Source organism: Cynocephalus volans, chromosome 3 (genome assembly GCF_027409185.1).
Source record: "Cynocephalus volans isolate mCynVol1 chromosome 3, mCynVol1.pri, whole genome shotgun sequence".
NCBI classification, from domain to species: Eukaryota; Metazoa; Chordata; class Mammalia; order Dermoptera; family Cynocephalidae; genus Cynocephalus; species Cynocephalus volans.
This window is the reverse complement of record NC_084462.1, coordinates 103,971,890-103,995,924: the sequence shown is the minus strand read 5'-3', so window position 1 is coordinate 103,995,924 and position 24,035 is coordinate 103,971,890. Positions and strand designations below refer to the sequence as shown.

General features: G+C 35.6%; 2 pseudogenes; both read left to right on the top strand.

Moving 5' to 3' along the window:
- Nucleotides 1-6,795: 6,795 nt before the first annotated feature.
- Nucleotides 6,796-7,231, top strand: LOC134372638 (small ribosomal subunit protein eS17-like; annotated as a pseudogene).
- Nucleotides 7,232-8,737: 1,506 nt separating this feature from the next.
- LOC134372637 (olfactory receptor 4F4-like) lies at nt 8,738-22,835 on the top strand (annotated as a pseudogene).
- Nucleotides 22,836-24,035: the final 1,200 nt, after the last annotated feature.

The window sequence follows — 24,035 nt, the reverse complement described above, 5'->3', positions numbered from 1 at the left end:
GGCAGAAGAATTGGTGAACTCTAACACAGGTCAATTGAAAGAATCTACTCTGAGGAACAAGAAGCAAAAAGAGGAAAGAAAAATGAGCATAACCTAAGAGACCAACAGGACACCATCAACCATATCAATACATGTGTATCATCTTCTTCTATAATCATACAAGCAGAGGAGAAAGAGTCAGAAACATTATTTGAAGAATAAATGACTAAAAATTTTTCCCATTTGATAAAAGTTTTGAATGTACACATTTAAGAAATTCAACAAATTTCAAGAAGAATAATGGCAAAAAGACCCACACTGAGACACATTATCATCAAATTGTTGAAATTCAAGGACAAATAGAGAATTTTAGAATCAGCCAGAGACAGGTGACTTGTCACCACTTCACACCCCACTAGGATGACTATAATTTTAAATAAATGGAAAATAACACGTGCTGTCAAGGATGGGGAGAAAGTGGAACCCTTTTATATTGCTAGTCACGATGTAAAAATGGTTTGAGGATCCTCATCCTCAAAAATTTAAACATATAATTACTATTATTGCCCATTGATTCCACTCCTAAATATATGTCCAAAAAGATTGAAAACAGGTATTTAAAAAAAAACTTGTGCACACATGTTCATAGCAGGATTATTCACAATAGCTAAAGTTTAAAAAAATCCAAATATCCACCAACAGGTGAATGGATGAAGTTGTGGTATATTTCTACACTAGAATATTATTCATGCATTAAAAGAAATAAACTACTGATACATGCTGCAATGTGGATGAACCTTAAAAAAATGCTAAGTGAAAGAAGCCAGATACAAAAGGTCACATATCATATAATCCCATTTATGAGAAATATCCAGAATTGGTAAATCTATAGAGACAGAAAGCAGACTGATGGTTGCCAAAGACTGGAAATAGGAGACAAGAAGGAGTAATTGCTTAATGGATATAGGGTTTACTTTTCTGGTGAAGAAACTATTTTGGAACTAGACCATGGCGGTGGTTGCACCTCAATGTGAATATACTAAATGCCACTGAATTCTTTACATTAAAATTGTTAAAATTTTGTTTTGTGAATTTCACTTTAATTTTTTTTTAAAGTTTCATGTGCTTCTTGAATGAGCTCAAGGATTTGACAAGAAAACAACTTGTGCCAATTCTTATTTCACTCTCATGGGAAAATCAAACTAACTCAACACCAGGTTCATGAAAACTGTTTTATTTCTGAAGTGCAAGGTTCAAAGAATAAAGAAGACAGCAATCATCTGCCATCTACCAACACATGAAGAAAACTTTCTTTCTTGGAGACTTCCTTCAAACATCCACAGAAAGCTCTTCCTTTCTTGGGAAATAATTCTTTCTTTAAAATGTATGTCTCAGATTTGTTTAAGAACATTTACCCCAAAATTAATGATGACAAATGTCAATAATCATGAAAAACTTGATCTTTTTCTCTAAAACTCAGATGGCTGGTTCCAAGCTATTTGCCAAAAAAAAAAAAAAAAAAAAAAAAAGTTTGAATTATTTCTGCATAACATGTTACCTAAAAACTAAACAGCTTAAAACATTTAGTTTTAATCATGATTTTAGTGGTTCATAAATTTGGCAAAGGCTCACGTGGACAATTCTCTATTTTGGTCTCTATACCATCAAAACTTTACATATTATTTTGCATGAAATAACAAGCTAATTGAGACTTTTCTGTTGCTTTGGAATTTTAGCTACAGCGCAAAAGATGAGAAGAATCAGCATAGAATATCTTCTCCTTCTACCCTTTCACATTCTAAAGAAATAGTTAAGCATTACCCAAGACCTACTGCTATGAGATGGCCTTTCTACCACCTTTGTGTCACCTGATGATAAATAATTGGAAGGCAGATAATATAGAGTGTCATCTTAGTGAGGAATTACGAGGCCTTTTCTACCAGCCCTCCCAAAACTGAAAGTCCCAGAAAAGAGAGAAAAAAAGACAGACATGTAAATTCAATGCTTACAACTCCCCTTTTTGAGTCTGTTGGGTCTTGGACTATTCCTGAGATAAGTACAATGGTGTTTTGTATTGGATAAAAGATTGAAGTTTAAACTGGACTTGATTGGACTGAACATTTATACATTTAAAGGATATTGAAAAGCCACAGAATATAACCAAAATATAAAGAAACAAGAAAGAGAAATTAAATACAGCAAACACTCAAACGGAAGTCAGTTGTTGGGAGGAAAAAATAAGACCTTTCCAAGAAGGTGAAATAGGATTTTCTAGGGCTTTTCCTCCATAAAAACATCAATTTTAACAACTATCCATGCAAGAATACCTTCACAAGTGCTAAGGAATCCAGGTGAGAGATTACAGAACCTGGGTGCAGCACAGAAATAAGAAAAGATTCATTGAAGGGGGTAGAAAAACAATTTCACATATCCCCATCACCCCTCCCCCAAGCCTCCAAAGCACAGCACAGGAAAATATACCCTCCACATTGGGAAAGGAATGTAAAGTGAGTGGAGACCACCAATAAAACAAAATAAATCACTAGTAACTGACCCTAAAGACAGAGGAATCTATGAACTGTCAAATAATTCAAAATAATTGTCTTTAAAAAGTTCAGTAAACTACAAGAGAACATAAGATAGACAGCTAAAAAAAATCGGGAATATACACACAAAATGAGAAGTTTCACAGAGAAAGAAACTATAAAAAACAACCAAACAGACATTCTGGAGAAAAAAAAAAAACACATTGAATGACCTAAAAAAATTTGATATAGAGCTTCAACAACCCACTAGATCAAGCAGAAGAAAGATTCAATAGGTGCAAAGACAGGTAAATTGAAATTATCCAGTCAGATAAACAAACAAACAGACAGAATGAATGAAAAAGAGTGAAGAAAGCCTACAGTAATTAGAAAGCAGCTGAACAAACTTATGCATTATGAGAATTCCAGAAGAAGCTCAGAAAGAGAAAGGGGCAGAAAGCTTATTTAAAGAAATAATCTCAGAAAACTTCCCAAATCTGGAGAAGAAAATGAACATCATGATCATAAAGCCCAAAGAGATCTTTGCTGAGACGCATTACAGTAACATTTTTAAAAGTCAAAATCAGAGACAGAATTTTGAAAGCAGCAAGAGAAAAGCAACGTATCATATACAAGGGAATGACCATAAGACTCAGTAAATTTTTTAGTAATAAGTTCACAGGCCAGAAGGGAGTGGGGTGATATATTTGAAGTGCTGGAAGAAAAAACTGCCAACCAAGAATAGTATACACAGGCAAGTGGGAGTTCATTACACCTAACTTATGAGAAATGCTAGAGGAAGTTCTTCAATTTAAAACAAAAGGACACTAACTGATAGCATAAACACATATGAAAGTATAAAATTCACTGTAGAGGTAAAAATATAGTCAAATTCAAAATATTCCAATACACTGTAAACTTTTGTATAAAAATGCATACACAATATATAAAAGAGGGAAATCGTGACATTCATAGCATTACATGGAAGGGTAGGAAAAGATAAAGTATAGACATTTTGTCATAGTTAAGTTGTAGTCAGATTAAAATAGACTGTTATAACTATAAGATATTTTAGGTAAGCATTTGGTAACCACAGAGACAAAAGACCTGTAGCAAACACACAAGAGATAATGAAGAAGAAAGAATGAATACCATTACAAAAATAATAAAATCACAAAGGAAGGCAGCAAGAGAGAGAAAAAATAGAATAAAGGAAGTACAAAAAAGACACAGCCAATAGCAAAATGGCAGTAGTAAGTATTTACCTAAAAATACTTTAAATGTAAATGAATTAGGCTTCTAGTCAAGATGGTGGAATAGATGGTCCCCAGTGCCACTCTCTCCCACAAATCAACCAATTTACAAGCATTAGAAAGCTACGACAGCCAAGCTGGGGTCACTAGAGCTCAGGGAAGAAGGAGGAGAGACCTGCAGAGTTCATGAAAGCAGGAGAAGCCCCAATGAGAGAAAGAAAGAATTACTCCTACCATTTCAAATCCCAGCCACTTCAAGGCTGCAGCTACATCCAAAAGCCACTGATGTGCCCTTCCTGTGAAGTAGCTTGGAGGTGGCAGGGGAGTGGCAGTGGACTGGCACACTGCCTGTCCCATGAGAAGTGTTTGAAGTTTGGGTGACAGGGGAGAGGGGCCCACCAGGGGAATAATAGGACACAGCATGGACAGCCAAACTGCCCCCAAATCAGTGCAGGACCATTCAGCGGAGACTGATCAGGAATACAAAACTGCAGAGGAGTAGTTTGCTGAAAAGACTCAAGCCCAGACCAGAGTTTCCACACAACCCAGGTGAACTGGATCTCACGAGACTCAGAAGTACCTACAAAGTCAACCATTAAAATCTGAACTGCATAAAAGTCCTTCCTGAGGAAATCAGCAGCAAAGCAACAATTTAGCTCAACCACAGGGCTGTAGTGCTGGTCCCCACAGGAAGTTCCTCCATTTTAGAAGTAAGCAAAGGACAACAAACTAGTTCCAGTGCAGAGTTTAAGTAGTGGGAACAGTGAATAATCCGACACAGAACTGAAAGAAAAAACAAAATACCCACAGACCAGAGACAACGTTTGATATTAACTATTAAAGGTCTCATTTCACCAAGGAATACCTATAAAACCCAGAAGGACCAGTACCCCCATCGGTCCACAAGCCAGGGAGTGGAGAGGGCAGAGGCCTCAGTCATGCCCCCCAACATACACAATCAGCCCAGCAAGGACCACCAAGCTTCTGAAGGAAGCACTCCAGGCTCCCAAACTGTAATAGAGGGGACCAAGGGCCTCAGCCACACACCCCCAAAACCCACACTCAGACTAGCAATGACCTCTGAGCCAGACAAAGAAGTTCATTATATAATGGTAAAAGGGTCAATTCAACAGGAAGATATGATAGTTATAAATACACAGTACCCAACATCAGGATACCTAAATATATAAACCAAATATTGAAAAATCTGAAGGGATTAATTGACAATAATACAATAATAGTAGAGTAATTCAACACTCAACACCCCACTTATTATAATAGTGAAGACATCAAGACAGAAAATCAATAAACCAGCGAACTTGAACAATATGAGAGTACTTCAAAAGTCACAGAAAAATAAAATTAAAAGATAATACAAATCTTTCCATGAACTTTTGACATACCCTTATATAGATCAGATGGCTGTAACAGAAATACACAGAATGTTTCATCCAATAGGAGCATAATACACATTCTTTTCAAGTGCTCATGGAACATTCTTTAGGATAGAGCTTATATTAGGCCACAAAACAAATCTTAACAAATATAAGAAGATTTCAAGTATTTTTTTCCTACCACAATGGTATGAAACTAGAAATCAGTAAAAGGAGGAAAATTGGAAAATTAAAAATATGTGTGAATTAAATATCACCCCTGAATAACTAATAGCTCAAAGAAGAAATCAAAACAGGAACCAAAAATATCTTGAGACAAATAAAAATGAAAACACAACATACAAAACTTACAGATACACCAAAAGCAGTTCTAAGAATAATAAATGCCTACACTAAAAAAATTAAGATCTCAAATAAACAACTGGACTTTACACTTCAACAAATAGAAAAAGAAGAACAAACTAAGCTCAAAGTTAGCAGAAGGAAGGAAAAAAACAAAGAGCAGAGCAGAAATAAGTAAAATAGGGACTTTAAAACAGTAGAAAAAAACCAGTGAAGCTAAAAGTTATTTTTTTGAAAAGAAAATAAAATTGAAAAACATTTAGCTAGACTAAGTAAAAGGGATAGAAGACATAAACAAATAAAATAATAAAATAAAATTATGAATAAAAGAGTAGATATTACCACTGATAACAGAAATACAAAGGATAGTATGACATAAGGATGAATGATTATGTACCAACAAATTGAGTAACCTAGAAGAAATAGATAAATTTCTAGAAATATATAGCCTACTGAGACTGAATTATGAAAAAAAAGAAAATATGAACAGATCCATAACCATAGGAGATTGAATCAATAATCCAAACTCTCTCCACACAGAATAGCCCAGGACCTGATACTTCACTGTTGAATTCTACAAACATTTATAGGATATTTAATGTCAATCCTTCTCAAACTCTTCCAGAAGTTTTAAAAGGAAGAAATACTTCCAAACTCATTTTATGAGGCTAGCATTACCCTGATAGGAAAGTCAAACAAGGACACTACAAGAAAAGAAAATCACATACCAATATCCCTGGTGGACATAGATGCAAAAATCCTCAACAAAATAGTAGCAGCCCAAATTCAACAATACATTGAAGGGATCATATACCGTGATCAGACAGAATTTCTCTGAGATGCACAAATCAATAAATGTGATACTCTACATTAACAGAAAAAATGCAAAAAATCATATGATCATCTCAATCAATAGATACAGAAAGTGCATTGACAAAATTTAACACCCTTTCATAATAAAATCTCTTGAAGGCATGTACCTCAACATGATAAAGGACATTTATGACAAGCCCACAGTTTACATCATATTCAATGGTGAATAGCTGAAAGATTTTCCTCTAAGATCAGGAACAGGACAAGGGTGCCCACCTCCCACCACTGCTATTGAATGTAGTACTGGAAGTCCTACCCAGAGCAATTAGGGAAGAGAAAGAAATAAAAGTCATCCAAATCAGAAAGGAAATTTTTCTGTTGGCAAATAACATACTCTTATATAAAGAAAACCCTAAAAACTCCAGCAAAAGAAAAAGAAAAATGAGAGGTAAACAAATTCAGTAAAATTGCAGTATACAAAATCAACATATGAAAGTCAGTAGTGTTTCACTCTTCTATCAAGGACCCACCAACGTGGGCTGTGTTCACACCAAACCCATGAAGAAGGCAGCCTGCATCGTCATTGAGAAGTACTACACATACCTGGGCAATGACTTTCACACGAACAAGCATGTGTGCAGGGAGATCGCCATTATTTACAGCAAAAGAAAGCAGGCTAAGTCACACATCTGACGAAGCAGATTCAGAGAGGCCCCATCCGACGTATCTCCATCAAGCTGCAAGAAGAGAAGAGAGAAAGGATAGATAATTATGTCCCTGAAGTCTCAGCTCTTGAAGAGATCATTGAAGTAGATTCTGCCACTAAGGATATGCTGTTGCTTTGGACTTTGGCAGTTTGTCCGACATGCAGGTCACTCAGCCTACTATTGGAATGAATTTCAAAACACCATGTGAAGCTGTTTGAATCGCTGTGCTGTAATATTTTCAATAAACCTGGGACAACAAAAAAAAATTGGTAGTATTTCTATACATTTAAAACAAACCAACAGAGAAAGAAATGAAGGAAAAAAATCCCATTTACAGTAGATTTTTTAAAAATGAATAAAATACTGAGAAATACACTTTAACAAGGTAGTGAAAGATCTGTCCACTGAAAACTATAAAACATTGATGAAAGAAATTGAACAAGACACAAGTATACAGAATGATATCCCATGCTCATGGATTAGAAGACTAATATTGTTAAAATGTCAATACTACAACAAACAGTTCGTAATTTTAATGTGATTCCTTCAGAATTCCAATGGTATTTTTCACAGAAATAGAAAAAAATCTTAAATTTTATATGGGATTTTGTAATTAAAACGATGTGGTGCTGGCATAAAAACAGACTCATAGACCGATGGTAAAGAATAGGAAACCCAGAAGTAAATTCATGAATTTACTCTCTATTGGCTTTTGACAAAGATTCCAGGGACACACTAAAAGCAGAATAATATCTTCAGTAAATGGTTCTGGGGGAAAAACGGATATCCACATGTGGAAGAATGAAGTTGGACCCTTGTCTCACATCAGACACAAAAATCAACTTATAAAAGATTAAAGACATAAATGCAAGATCTGATTTTAGTATATGTGCTGCCGAAGCGAGCACCATAAATGCAAGATCTGAAACTGTAAGACTACCAGAAGAAAACATAGGGAAAATTCTTTTGACATTGATATGGGCAATCACGTTTTAGATATGATCCCAAAAGCACAGGAAACAAAAGCAAAAATAGACAAATTAGATTGCATCAGACTAAAAGCTTCTGCACAACCTAGGAAACAATCAACAGAGTGAAGAGACAATTACAGAATAAAAGAAGATATTTGCAAACCATACATCTGATAAAGAGTTAATATCCAAAATACATAAAGAACTCAAACAACTCAATAGCAAGAAAACAAGTAACTCAGTTTAAAAATGGGCAAAGGACTTTACTAGACATTTCTCAAAAGAAGACATTAAATGGCCAACAGGCATATCAAAAAATGCTCAACATCACTAATAATCAGGCAAATGCAAATTAAAACCACAATGAGATATTATCTCACACTCATTAGAATGGCTATTATTAAAAAGATGAAATACAAGTGTTGGGAAGGATGTGGAGAAAAGAGAACCCTTGCACACTCTTGATGGGAATGTAAATTGGTACAGACATTATGGAAAATAGTATGGAGGTTGCTCAAAAAGTTAAAAATAGAACTACCAGATTATCCGGTAATCCCACGTTTTGGTGTATATCTAATTGAAATGAAATCAGTATATCAAACAGCTATCTGCACCCGCATGTTTATTGCAGCATTATTCACAATAGCAACGATATGGAATCAACCTAAGGGACCACCAACAGATGAATGGATAAAGAAAAGGTGACATATTATTCAGACTTGATATGAAGAAAATCCTGTCATATGTGACAACATGGATAAACCTGGAGGACATTATGATGAGCGAAATAAACCAGGTGCAAAAAGACAAATACTGCATGATCTCACTTATATGTGAAATCTAAAAAAGTTGAACTCATAGAGAATAGAATGGTCATTACCAGAGTCTCAGGGGAGAGCAGGGCTGGGAGTGGAGCATTGTTGATCAAAGGATACAAAGTTTCAGTTAGGAAGAATACATTCAAGAGATCTATTGTACAATATCAAGACTGTAGTGAGTAACAATGTAGTTTATACTTGAAAAATGCGAAAACAGTAGATTTTAAATGTTCTCACCACAAAAAAATAATGTTATGTGAGCTAATGGATATGTTAATTTTCTTGATTTATTCATTACACAATGTATATGATGGAGTTTGGATGTGTCGTCCCCTCCAAAACTCATGCGGAAATTTGATCTCCAATGTGGCAGTGTTGGAAACTGATTGAGTCATGGGGGCCGATCCCTCATGAATGGATTAATGCTCTTCCTGGAGGAGGAGGTGTAATGAGTGAGTTCTCTCTCTACTAGTTACCGCGAGACCTGATGTTTAAAGGACCCTGGCACCTCCTTCTCTCTCTCTCTCTCTTGCTTCCTCTCGCCATGTGATCTGCTTGTACCCACCAGCTGCCTGCCACTTTTCCACCATGAGTAGAAGCAGCCTGAGGCCCGTGCCAGATGCAGCTGTCCCAGAATCGTAAGCCAAATAAACCTTTTTCCTTTATGAATTACCCAGTCTCGGGTATTTCTGATATAGCAACACAAAATGGACTAGTACAGTATACATTCCACAATGTGTGTTTGTATGTATATATGTAAACATCATGTTGTATACCATAAATATATACAATTTTGTCAATTAAAAAAACAAAAACAAAAATACTGACACTTTTAGGTTTATAAATTAAATATTCTATATAAATTTTTTTAAGTAAAAACAAATATGGGAGGTAGTTGCATTGGGCTCTACAATTACGTAGACATCCTGATTGCAGGCAATATGTCCAGAGACAGGGTCTACAGGACTTCAACAGACTTAGCTTTTCAACTTTCATCTGCATTTTTACTCCCAAATATATATCAAGATGATGAAAATGGATGTGGATAATGCTTCTACCATATCCTTTTTGTCTGCCAAACTTGCTTTACCTAGGGTGGGATCAACAAACTTTTCCTATAAATGGCCAAAGAGTAGATATTTTAAACTTTACAGGTCATACAGTGTCTGTCACAACTACTCAGCTCTGTTGCAGTGTAAAGGCAGTCATAGATGATGCATAAGCAAATGAGTGTGGCTGTGTTCCAATGAAACTATTTAAAAAACAATTAGTGGACCATATTTGGCTCACGTATCATAGTTTGCCAACTCCAGATCTAGACAAACATTTTTAAGCTCTTTTTTTTTTTTTTTTTTCTGGCCGGTAAAGGGATCGCAGCCCTCGGCACAGTGTGGTCTGCACCACGCTCAGCCAGTGAGCGCACCGGCCATCCCTATATAGGATCCGAACCCGCGACCTCAGGGATACCAGCGCCGCACTCTCCCGTGAGCCATGGGGCTGGCCCTTTAAGCTCTTTTCATACTGGTGTTGTTCAGCAGTTAAGTATGGCTCCATACCCTTTAAATCCAGTCAGAATTCAATATGTTTTAAGGAAAAAATGGTCACACAAAGATATTTATTCATTCATTCATTCATTCATTTATAAACACATTTTCAGTTTTATATGATACATTTTGAAAAAGTTACTTGTTAAAAGTATTGGATGAGAAGAAATCAAGAATGTTTATGGAAATATCCTCATTGCATGAAGCCTCTTGCTTATTTCTGAAAGAAAATATTGACACACATTAGGCTCACTCCATGAATGAGGACATCTTCCACAATTGTGGGTGACTTCTTACCCTCCCCCAGCTCAAGCTAAGTACGCTCATGGTCCCACATTTCCTGTCCTATAGGGAACTTACTTCCCACCCACCAGCTCATTATCTCTCTCAATACACAAAATATATTTTTGCACCTTTATTCTTTCCTTGCCTCAACTCGCAGGTAACTCTTCTGATATTTTTTCTCTTGACAAAATTAATATGATTCATAGACCTGGTTCCCAGGAGAAATCAATAAAGGTCTGGATATAAGGGATCTAAGAAGCACCAACGGGTCACTAACATGTAGTGCTACTAATTAACTGTATTATCACTGGGAATAAATGTACATAATTTTTTCTTGGAGGTGATCACACTACAAAGCAGAAATCAAAGTTATCAGAGCATCTCAATGTTGCTGTTGCACACCCTGGACCAGAGCAAGTGGGTCAGGAAAATGCTCCTAATGTCGAGCAATATCACAGCAATCTCTCTCTTCTTTTATTTTCCTCCAACTTTCTGTCTTTATCTTTCACTTTTCTATTTTCCTTCTATCTCCAGTTATTCCAATACTCTTCACATTATTCTTACAATTTTAATCACTAATTTATATTATTCCTGAAAAAAGAGATATTTCCAAGAGAATTGACATTTATGATGTCTCTTTGTGAATTACTGTTTCAAGGATCTAGTATCTATTGCCACTTTCCTCATCGTCTCATATAATACTTCACATTTCTCATTGTGGGAACCACACATGTCCATGTCTTGCCCATTCCTTTCCCACCCTCTTCCTAACATTATTCTAGGGGAAGTGATTCTCTTCTCTTATGTAGGGAATGCTGAGGTCAGTTCACTCCACTTGTAATATTCTACAAAGCATTTGATAATGTTAGCCTGGGCTAAGAATTAAAAGGATGAACGTGGTTTAATAGAACTGGAGTCTATCAGTTTCAAGAAGGGCCTTTATCACAAGTCAGCTAAGGTGGTAAAGAGAAGAGATAAAAAAAAAAATCTGTGAATATGGTACATCAGTTAACAAGACATTGTTGAACGAGTTTTGACCATCTTAGCTCCTTTGTGTATTCAGTCTCAGGAAGATTACAACTGCTCTTGGCTCCTTAGTGCAGAGAGAATCTTCAATCACTGAAATCAGGAGACCTAAATTCTATCTGATTTTCTGCATTTTCTGTTTGAAAACGTTCCTAGGTTCTGAATATTAAAGCCAAGATATCCATAAGGGATAGCAACCAACTCTTATGGGACTCTGCCTTGGGAGAATTTCCAATTCCTTAATGTTTTCTGAAAAAGTGAAAGAACTCATTTTTCTTCTCTTTAAATTGGTTTGGATATACTCTTTTCTCACTGTTCTAAGCATGAATTCAGTATTTCAGGACTAACTAACTAAATGTTAAAACCAGCTCCTGATAAGTTTTGAACAAAAGATGGGATCCTCTTCAAGCTGGGTAATCGCCACAATGTAGTAGTATTTGGAGCTACTAGTAAGTCTGACTACACAGTTTAGCTTTTCTTTTTAGATAGATTCCTTCAGTCTTATCTGTTTTAGAAAATATAGGGGGGGAATTATTTAGGTGTAGAATTTGGTGCTTTCCCATTTTTTTCAATGTATAACTCACCTACTTTAAATATCTGGGACATACAGCATTCCATAAAATGCCATCCTGTTACCAGACGTTTTTATTTCTTGACTTAAAACTCACTCATATATATTCATTTTTCTCTAAATAAGAAAGCATGTGAAATTCTAGCTAAAATTGTCATAAAACACCCAGGTTTCCTTCACAGTGCACCAAATAATTGTCATTCACTGATTGAGAAATCATGGTTTAACAAAGAGTAGAAAAACTATGAAACTGGTGCCAACAAATATCTACCTCTATCATGTGTGTGTGCATGTGTGTGAGACAGATGATTGATTGATGATAGATAGATAGATTATACTTCCTCCATAAATCTCCTGGTATTCTCTTTTTCCTTTCCTTGCCCCTCCTTCTCTCCTGTTGCTTTCCTGACATTTCCTTCTCATCATTTTTATTACAAATACCCAGCCAATACAGAAAAATACAAAAATATATAGGGTTACCCTTTTTAATACTAATGTTATCTCAAGTGCCATTATCCAAAGTGATCTTCTTGAGGTGTTAATGTACATACTTACATGTTTTACAGTGTATACATATAAATAGTATATCACATAAGACATATTTCTTTGCAACCAATTTTTGTCACCTAATTTATTGGAAGTGCCATCAAATCTAAATTTGTGTTATCTATAGTGGCCACACATTCATTTTGGTATAAATCTTAATTTCTCCCTTCTGCATTATTTATTGACTTCTCATATCTTATTATCTCTCTTGAGTGTACTTCTAATTTTTCACTTTAGATTAGATAATTAATGGATCCAAATGTACATTATACATATCTTCAAACTTTCTACTTACATGTCGTGATAATAACATATATTCTCTCTAGAAAGTAGTTGGTAGCAATTTTACTCACTTCAAATAACCTTTTTCCTGCACTAAGTTCAAATATTTGAAGACCAGCTGTCATGACCTTTATTTTTGTGACTCTATGAGGCCCTATAGTTTCTACATGCTCTTAGAGTATCATGAATTAATAGTTAGTTTCAGTGAAGATATCACTATTTCTTATCTTCATATTCAAATTACCAAAGGCATGAATCCCAGACTATAACTCTCAAAATCACCAAATCTCTTTCCATCCTAACAAAGTACTGAAACACCAGCTTTCTGAGTCTTCTGAGTCTTTCTTTGGGGTTTGGAGCTTTACTTGATTTAACGTGAGTCTTAATTCTCTGACAAGTGACTGGTTCAAATCATAAGTGTTGGAAGCTCTCAGAGGAGTAAGCCTTTGCATTTTATGCTGCTGTTCCTCTTAGACTCAATGTTCTTTTCATCATTGACTGGTCACTATTCTACATATGATTATTGCCTGAGATTTCTCAGGTATGATGGAAAAGATTGATCAGACAGTACATCCTCAAAGAGCACTTGTGGAGAAATGTGATTAAGGGTTTGAACATTCCAAGTATGGCTGTTTGCGAAACAGAAGATGTTCTGCTGAACATGTATGAACAAGACTGAAGATGCCAGAATTACTACACAATGAGCATGGTAAATAAGTACTCTCCTGGGGAAATGGTATTCTTTGCCTCTCCACTTTACCTGTATTCCCATGTGATTTCTTTCCTCGTCTCTCTTGTCTAACTTCTGATTATCTCATTACTCCTATTCATTTATCTTCCTTTCATCATCCTTCTTTGTGTGTTTTCTAGCTTCACATTTCAGCACTTGCAATGTATCTTCCACAGAGTTATTGATGGGCAAACAACACATCAACCTGTAGTATTCATAATCCTCATTCTTCCTTATTTTCTGCCATCAGAATACTTCAGCTTCTTCTCTACTGATTGGTCAATAGATGGATTAAATGACATTTTGTTATCTGAATTTGTATTGATTTGGACTTTCAAGTTAATGAGAGATGAATCTTTTTCTCTTTTGGTTCTTCTCTGTGTTATATGTGGAATTATCCTGGGGAACTTCTTCATTGTGTTCACAGTAATTATTGACTTTCATTAACACTCCCCCATGTACTTCCTACTGGCCAACCTCGTTTTTCATTTATTTTATTAGCATATTACTTATTATAAACCATAATTATTCTTTATGCCCCTTTCCTGACCAATCACTCCCCAACCCACCTCCCTCCCACCCCCATCTCTAGTATCCTTAGGTTTGTTCTCTCCTTTTGAAAGTTCAAGGAGCTTCCAGTCAAGATGGTGTAGTAGGCGGTTCCTAGCATCAATCTCTCCCACAAATCAACCAATATGCAACTATTAAAAAGTAATAACAGGAGGCCTGAGAACCACACTGGAACAGTCAGGAGCAATTCACCATGGGACCCCAAGCTCAGGCCAGTGCCCACTGCCCAGAGAGGCCTGGCAGTGTCCAGGCCCACACACCCCAAGCCAGCTGTGCCAGAACAGGCAGGTGTCATGAGAACCCCAGCCCAGGCTGGCTCCCACTGCCCAAAATTGGCCATCCCTTCAGGACCCAGGCCAGACGTCAAGGTGGAATGAGTGGACTATGATACCCCCTGCCACAATGACTAAACACCAAGGGAAAGACACGAGAAATATGAGAAATCAAGAAAGTACATCACCACCAAAGGGAAATAACAACTCTCAAGCTCTAGATCCTATAGAACAGAAGTCCTTGAAATGACTGACAAGGAATTTTGAGCAACAATTCTAAGGAAACTAAATGAGATACAAGAAAATTCAGTTAGACAATACAATGAAATGAGAAAAAATATACAGGATCTAAAAGAAGAAATGTACAAAGAAATCAATGGCCTGAAAAAGAATGTAGCAGAGCTTGTCGAGCTGAAGGATTCATTTCTGAAATAAAAAACACAACAGAGAGTCTAACCAGCAGGCTAGAACAAGCAGAAGAGAGAATTTCTGACCTTGAAGACAGGCTGTTCGAATTGACACATGCAGACCAGAAAAAAGAAAAAAGAATTTTAAAAAACTGAAGAAAATCTAAGAGAAATAACAGACAATGTTAAGCACTCAAATATACGAATCATGGGTATTCCAGAAGGGGAGAAAAAAGGAAATGGCATTGAAAACATATTCAACAAAATAATAGCAGAAAACTTCCCAGGTATAGGAAAAGTCACAGATCTTCAGATTCAGGAGGCCTAAAGATCCCCAAATATATTCAACCCAAAAAGGTCCTCTTCAAGACATGTTATGGTACAACTGGCAAAACTCAAAGACAAAGAATCTTAAAAGTTGCAAGAGAAAAGTGGCAAGTCACCTTTGTAGGTGCCTTTGTCACCTTTGTGGGAGCCCCAATCAGACTAACATCAGACTTTTCATCAGAATCCCTAAAAGTCAGAAAAGAATGGGGTGATATATTCAAAATACTAAAGGACAGAAATTTCCAGCAAAGAATACTGTACACAGCTAGGGTATCCTTCCAAAATGAAGGACAAATAGTATATTTCCCAACAAACTAAAACTGCAGGAGTTCACTACCACACGACCACCCTTACAAGAAATTCTCAAGGAAGTACTGGGTTTGGTACCAGAAAAACAACCACCACTGCCATAAGTACTCAAAAAAAACCAAAACCTACCAGTAAAACAAAAATGCTAGCAATAAAGAGAAAAAAATAGTGTATTGACCACCCCAAGAAACCAACAGACACAGAAGACAAACAGAAAATCAGAAATAAAGGAACAAAATATGCTTAAGACATCTAAACAAAAATCAGTAAAATTCTAGGAATAAATCAACACCTTTCAATAATAACCCTAAATGTAAAGGGATTAAATTCCCTACTCAAAAGATACCCACTGACTGACTGGATTAAAAAGATGGACCCAATAATATGCTGTTTTCAAGAGACTCGCCTTACCTATAAAGACACACATAGATTAAGAGTGAAAGGATGGAAAAAGATATACCATGCAAATAGAAATGAAAAACAAGCTGCAGTAGCTTTTCTCATTTCACATAAAATAGACTTTAAAGCAAAAACCATAAGAAAAGATAAAGAAGGCCACTATATAATGACAAAAGGATCTATCCATCAAGAAGACATAATAATCATAAATATATATGCACTGAACATTGGACCAGCCAGATTTACAAAGCAAACACTATTAGATCTAAAGAATGAGAGAGACATTAACACCATACTAGCAGGGTACCTGAATACCCCACTCTCAACATTGGACAGATCCTCTAGGCAAAATATCAATAGAGAAATGCAAGATCTAAACAAAACTTTAGACCAATTGGACTTGGCAGATATCTACAGAACATTCCATCCAACAACCTCAGAATATTTATTCTTCTCATCAGCTCATGGAACATTCTCTTGGATAAATCACATGTTAGGTCACAAAGCAAGTATAAACAAATTCAAAAAAATTGGAATTATTCCATGTATTGTTTCAGATCATAATGGATTAAAATTATAGATCAATAACAAAGAAAACTCTGGAAACTATACAAACACAAGGAAATTAAACAACATTCTACTTAAAGACATATGAATCCAAGAGAAAATAAAAAAATTTCTTGAAACTAATAAAAATAAAGAAACATCATACCAAAACCTGTGGGATACTGCTAAAGCAGTACTAAGGGGGAAATTTATCTCATTAAATGCTTACTTCAGAAGAATGAAAAGATGGCAAATAAACAACCCAACAATTAACCTTAAAGAACTAGAAAAACAAGAACAATCCAAACCCAAATTTAGTAGATGAAAAGAAATAATTAAGATCAGAGCAGAACTAAATGAAATAGAAACCCCCAAAATGATACAAAAGATCAATAAAACAAAAAGTTGGTTTTTTGAAAAGATAAATAAAACTGACAAACCCTTAGTAAGACGAACCAAGAAGAGATAAGACCCAAATTTAAAACTTAGAAATGAAAAAGTTGATATTACAACTGATACCTCAGAAATACAAGGAATCAATAGAGACTACTATAAACAACCATATGCCAACAAATTTGAAATCTGGAGGAAATGGATAAATTTCTGGACATAGAAATACTACCAAAACTGAGCCAAGAAGATATAGAATATCTGAACAGTTGAAAAACAATAAAAGAGATTGAAGCTGTTATAAGAAGGCTCCCAACAAAGAAAAGCACAGGACCAGACTGGTTCACTGCAGAGTTCTACCAAACCTTCAGGGATGAATTGCTACCAATTCTCTACAAATTAGTCCAAAAGATTGAAACAGAGGCCTTTCTCCCAAACTCATTCTATGAGGCAAACATCACCCTGATACCAAAACCAGACAAAGATACATCAAAAATAGAAAACTATAGGTCTATATCTTGATGAATATAGATGCAAAAATCTTTTAAAAATACTAGCTAACAGAATACAGCAATACATCCACAAAATTATACATCATGATCAAGTGGGATTTATTCCAGGTGTGCAGGGTTGGTTCAACATATACAAATCAATAAATGTGATACACCACATTGATAAAAGCAAAGACAAAAACCATAAGATCATCTCTGTAAATGCTGAAAAAGCATTGACAAAATTCAACATTCATTCATTATAAAGACTCTCTACAAGTTAGGTATAGATGTAAAGTATCTCAACGTAATTAAAGCCATATATAATAAGCCCACTGCCAATGTCATGCTGAATGAGGAAAAGCTGAATACTTTTTCCTTAAGAACAGGACCTAGATAAGGATGGTCCCTTTCACCACTTCTATTCAACATAGTGTTGGAAGTACTAGCCAGAGCAATCAGAGAAGAGAAGGAAATAAAGGACATCCAGATTGGAAAAGATGAAGTCAAACTGTCTTTGTGGATGATATGATCCTATATATTGAACAGCCTAAAGCCTCTAAAAAAAAACTCTAAGAGTTGATAAATGACTTCTACAAAGTTGCAGGATACAAAATCAACACACAAAAATAGTACCATTTCTATTCTCCAACAGTGAACATGCAGAAAACAAAATCAAGAAAACTAGCCCATTTACAATAGCTACCAAAAAAAAATACTTAGGAATAAAGTTAACCAAGGAAGTGAAAAATCTCCATGAAGAGAACTAGAAACCACTGTTGAGAGAAATTAAAGAGGACACAAGAAGATCAAAAGATATTCCATGCTCTTAGATTGGAAGAATTAACATAACATTGTGATAATGCCCATATTACACAAAGTGACCTGCAGATTCAATGCAACTCCCATTAAAATTCCAAAGATATTTTTCTGACAAATGAAAAAAACTATGCAGATATTTATATGGAATAACAAAAGACCATGCATAGCCAAAGCAATCCTGAGCAAAAAAAAAAAAAGCTGGAGACATAACACCAACTGACTTTAAACTATATTACAAAGCTATAATAACCAAAACAGGATGGTACTGGCATAAAAACAGACACATGGATCACTGGAATAGAATGGAGAACCCAGAAATCAGTCCATACACCTACAGCCATCTGATCTTTGACAAAGGCACCAAGTCTACACATTGGGGAAGAGACTGCCTCTTCAGCAAATGGTGCTGAGAAAACTGGATATTCATATGAAAGACAATGAAACTAGACCCATACCTCTTACTATATGCCAAAATCAACTCAAACTGGATTAGAGAATTAAATATGCATCCTGAAACAATAAAACTCCTTAAAGAAAACATAGGGGAAACACTCCAGGAAGTAGGACTGGGTACAGACTCCATGAATATGACCCCAAAAGTACATGCAACCAAAGGAAAAATGAACAAATGGCATTATATCAAACTAAAAAGCTTCTGCACAGCAAAAGAAACAATCAACAGAGTGAAAAGACAACCAACAGAGTGGGAGAAAATATTTGCAAAATATACATCTAACAAAGGATTAATATCCACAATACACAAGGAACTCAAACAACTTTACAGCAAAAAAAAAAAAAAAAACACCCCAACTAATCCAATTTTAACAATGGGCAAAGGAGCTGAATAGGCGTTTCTCAAAGGAAGATGTATGAATGTCCAACAGACACATGAAAAAATGCTCAACATCCCCTAGCATTCGGGATATCCAAATCAAAATCACTTTGAGATACCATCTCACTCCAGTTAGGATGGCTAATATCTTAAAGACTGAGAATGATAAATGCTGGCGAGGTTGCGAAGAAAAAGGAACTCTCATACACTGTTGGTGGGCCTGCAAAATGGTGCAGCCTTTATGGAAAATGGTATGGAGGTTCCTCAAACAATTACAGATAGATCTACCATATGACCCAGGTATTCCACTGTTGGGAATATACCCAGAGGAATGGAAATCATCATGTCGCAGGGATACCTTTACTCCCATGTTTATTGCAGCACTATTTGCAATAGCCAAGAGCTGGAACCAACCCAAATGTCCATCATCAGAGTAGTGGATAAGGAAAATGTGGTATATCTACATAGTGGAATTCTACTCTGCTATAAAAAAGAATGAAATACCACCATTCACAACAACATGGATGGACTTAGAGAAAATTATATTAAGTGAAACAAGTCAGGCACAGAAAGAGAAATACAACATGTTCTCACTTATTTGTAGGAGCTAAAAATAAATAAACACACAAGCAAATAAACTGTAGGGAGGGAGAAGATACAACAATCACAACAAGTCCTTGAGCTTGTTAAGACAAGTGAACAGATATGATGTAGTGGCAGGGACAGGAGAGGGGGGTGGAAAGTGGAATGGATAAAGGGTCATGAAAATCAACAACAATGCTTGTTGAGAAGTTAAAATTTTAAAAAAGTCACTAATACAAGCACTGAACACTCAGCAGGCATGGAGGGAAAGATCCCAGGGGATTTGTAGCAACCAGAGGTAACTGACAAGGAAATAACATTAAATTCTACTTCCTGGTTACAAAAAAAAAAAAGAAAAGAAGAAAGTTCAACATGTTATTGTGGTTCTTTCTTTCTTCCTTCCTTTCTTTCTTCCTGTCTTTCTTTCTTCCTTCCTTCCCTCCCTCCCTAGCACCCAGTTATGAATGGGGACATGTGGTATTTCGATGTCTGGATTATCTTATTTAATGTAATTTTCTCCACACTCATTCATGTTGCTGCAAATGGCACAATTGCATTCTTTTTCATGGCTGAGTATTATTCCACTGTGTATTTATACCACATTTTCAGTCATCCATTGATGGAAATTTAGGCTGGTTCCATAATTTGGCTATTGTAAACAGAGCTGCGATGAACATGGGATTGCAGGTGTCCCTCCAACATGATAATTTCCATTCCTTTGGATATATGCCCAGTAGTGGGATTGCTGGGTCATATGGTAGTTCTATCTGTAGTTGTTTGAGAAACCTCCATAGTATTTTCCATAATGGCTGTACTAATTTAAAGTCCCACCAACAATGTAGAAGAGTTCCCCTTTCCCTGCATCCTTGCCAGCATTTGTTATTCTATGTTTTTTTAATAATGGCTAGTCTAACTAGGATGAGATGATATCTCAGTGTGGTTTTGATTTACAATTCTCTGATGACTAGTGATTCCAAGCATTTTTTCATGTACCTGTTGACTATTTGTATGTCTTCCTTTGAAAAATGTCTATTCATCTCCTTTACCAATTATTTTATTGAATTATTTGGTTTTTTACTATGTAGTTTTTGAGTTCCTTATACATTCTGGATATTAATCCCTTGCAGATATATAGTTTGCAAATATTTTCTCCCATTACGTAGGTTGTCTTTCCACTATCTTGTTTCCTTTGCTGTGCAGAATTTTTTAGTTAGAGATTATTCCATTCATTTTTTTTTCTTTTGTTGCTTATGCTTTCAGGGTCTTATTCACAGTCTTTGCCCAGTCCTACCTCCTGGAGTGTTTCACCTATGTTTCCTTTTAGTAATTTTATGGTTTCAGGTCTTATATTTAAGTCTTTAATCCATTTTGAGTCAATTTTGATATGTGGTGAGAGGTACAGGTCTGTTTCCATTCTTCTGTATATGGATGTCCAATTTTCCCAGCACCATTTATTGAGGAGGCAGTCTCTTCCTTAATATATGTTCTTGTTGCCTTTGTCATAGATCAGTTGGTTGTAAGAATGTGGGTTAATTCCAGGGTTATTCAACATCCCTTCATGATAAAGACTCTCAGCAAATTAGGTATAGAGGAAAATTTTCTAAACACAATAAAATCCATATACAACAAACCCATTGCTGAAAGCTTTTCCCTTAAGAACATGAACAAGACAAGGATGCCCACTCTCACCACTCCTAATTAACCTACTATTGGAAATACTAGCCGGAGCAATCAGGCAAGAGAAAGAAATAAAGGGCATCCAAATTGGAAAGGATGAAGTCAAACTGTCTCTGTTTCCAGATGACATGAACTTATATATAGAAAACCTGAAGACTATGAAAAAATTCTAGAGCTTATTAACAATTTCAATAATGTTGCAAGATGCAAAATCAACACCCAAAAATCAGTAGTATTTGTATACTCCAATAACAAACTAGCAGAAAAAGAAATCAAGAAAGCAAGCCCATTTACAATAGTCACCAAAAAAATAAAATACCTAGGAATCAACTAAACCAAGAAGGTGAAAAATCTCTGCAATGAGAACTACAAAACAAAACACTATGGAAAGAAATTAAAGAGGACACAATATGGTGGAAAGACATACCATGCTGTTGGACTGGAAGAATTAACATTGTGACAATGTCCATACTACCCAATGCAATCTACTGATTCAATGCAATCCCCATCAATATACCAATGACATTGTTAACAGAAAGAGAAAAAACAATCCTAACATTCATATGGAACAATGAAAGAAGACCCTGAATAGCCAAAGCAATAGTGAGAGAAAAAAAATAAGGCATAACACTACTTGACTTCAAATTATATTACAAAGCTATTCTAATCAAAACAGCATTGCACTGGCATAACTACTTCTTTCATCTTGATCTGGGTATTTCCTCTACCACAGTTTCCAAAATGATCCCTGATCCTTTTGCTGACTGCATCATTTCTTTTCCAAAATGTATGATACAGATATTTTTTATTCACATCATGGGTGGAGTTGAGATGTTGCTGCTAATATGTACACTGCAATCTGTGAGCCTCTCCACCACCTGATCATCATGAGCACTAAAATGTGTGTGTGTGTGTGTTTATCCTACTATCCTAGATAGTAGGATAATTCATACTGTATCTCAGTTTGCTTTTGTAATAAGCTTGCCTGGTTTTAGCCCTAATAAAGTGGATAGAGTTTACTGTGATTTTTCTCGTGTCATGGAACTTGTTTGTGTAGACACTTACAAGCTAGAGCTTGTAATCATTGCTGGCAGTGGACTTACATTCATGGCTACCTTATTTTTTAAAAATTGTATCTTATATCTTCATTTTGGTCACCATCTGAAAATGTTCTTCAGGGGACTTGTCCAAAGTATTTGTTACATTGTCAGCTAGCATCACAGTAGTGCTTTTTTTTTTAATGCCATGCATGTTTCTCTGTGTGTGGTCTTCTCTACAATATCACTGAATAAGTATTTCTTCATTGCCGACTTTGTTATCACCCTTGTCTTCAATCCTACCATCTACACATTATGAAAGAAAGACATAAAAATGGCTTTGAGAAGACTGGGCAAACAATTTGAGGATTCTGGCAGGATCTCATAATAAATGGTGCAGATCTGGAGTACAAGCTGATTCGGTCCCACCAAGAGCACTGACAGTCACATGAGAGTCATCATTCCTATAGTAAGAACTACTATTTGGAGATGTAGTTAAGCAAAGCTGTACCTGTAGAAATTGATTGTCAAATCAGAGGTGACTTTAATTTGTTAACCATAGAATAGATTAAGTTTATCTACTTCCATTGAGAAGAGAGATGAGAAGAGAAAACTGAGCTGATTTGCAGGAGCAAAGTTGATACTCAAATGCCATTTTCCAGATGACATTTTCTAGGACGTGCTAATCTTAACTACTCTCAGTTGGTAATAAGTACATCAAAACAATAAATATATCTCATAGCAAGCTTATGGATAAAAGGCGAGCTGAGGTAAATCATAAATCAATAAACTATATTTTTAATTTCTTATCTTAATTTCAGTTTAATTTAGAATAAGAGGACAGTCAACTATGTACTACATATGTAATGCCCTGAAATCAGACTTGACTTTGTCTTGAGCTTTGTCAGTTTTGGATGCTATTTTAGTGTTGTGTTAAGATTTGAATGATTACGGGTAATAAATTTCTTTAATACTATCAATACTTTACATAGATACAGAGATTTTGTATTTGTCCCTGCCTCTCTGTTATCCTAAAAATGAGGACAATCCAAAATTTAATCATCCCAGTTAATTCTCAAAACAGTGTGTAGAAATAATAGTTTTTTCACAGTGAAATAATCATGCAGGTATGTGTATTTAGAGGTTCTGGTTTCCTTCAATATAGTTTTCTGGTCAAGCAAAAGATTCCACAGAGCTTAACGTCTGTGGTTGATATTCTTGGATAAGAATAAAGCTAAAAATAGTAAGGCATATTCAGTTTATTGGGTATTTCTAAATCTGGAATAAAAATTTTATTGAAATTACACATAATTTTTTCATGTATTTGTTTCTACTCTACTGTAAATAAAGTCTGCTCAATTAAAAGAAATTAATGCCTATGCTATTTTGTCCTGTGATTCTCGAGGAACCTTCCAATAATACTTCGAACTTCTTCTATGTAAATAAATCAATTATACTTCTTTCTATTGCTCTGTTACTCATATTGATGGGTATTTCTTCTCTTAATCATTGCTAACCTCCTCTCCTTCAAATACTCTACGGGGCACCACAGTTTCCTGGCTTTTCTCCTGCCTCTTGGGCAATTCCT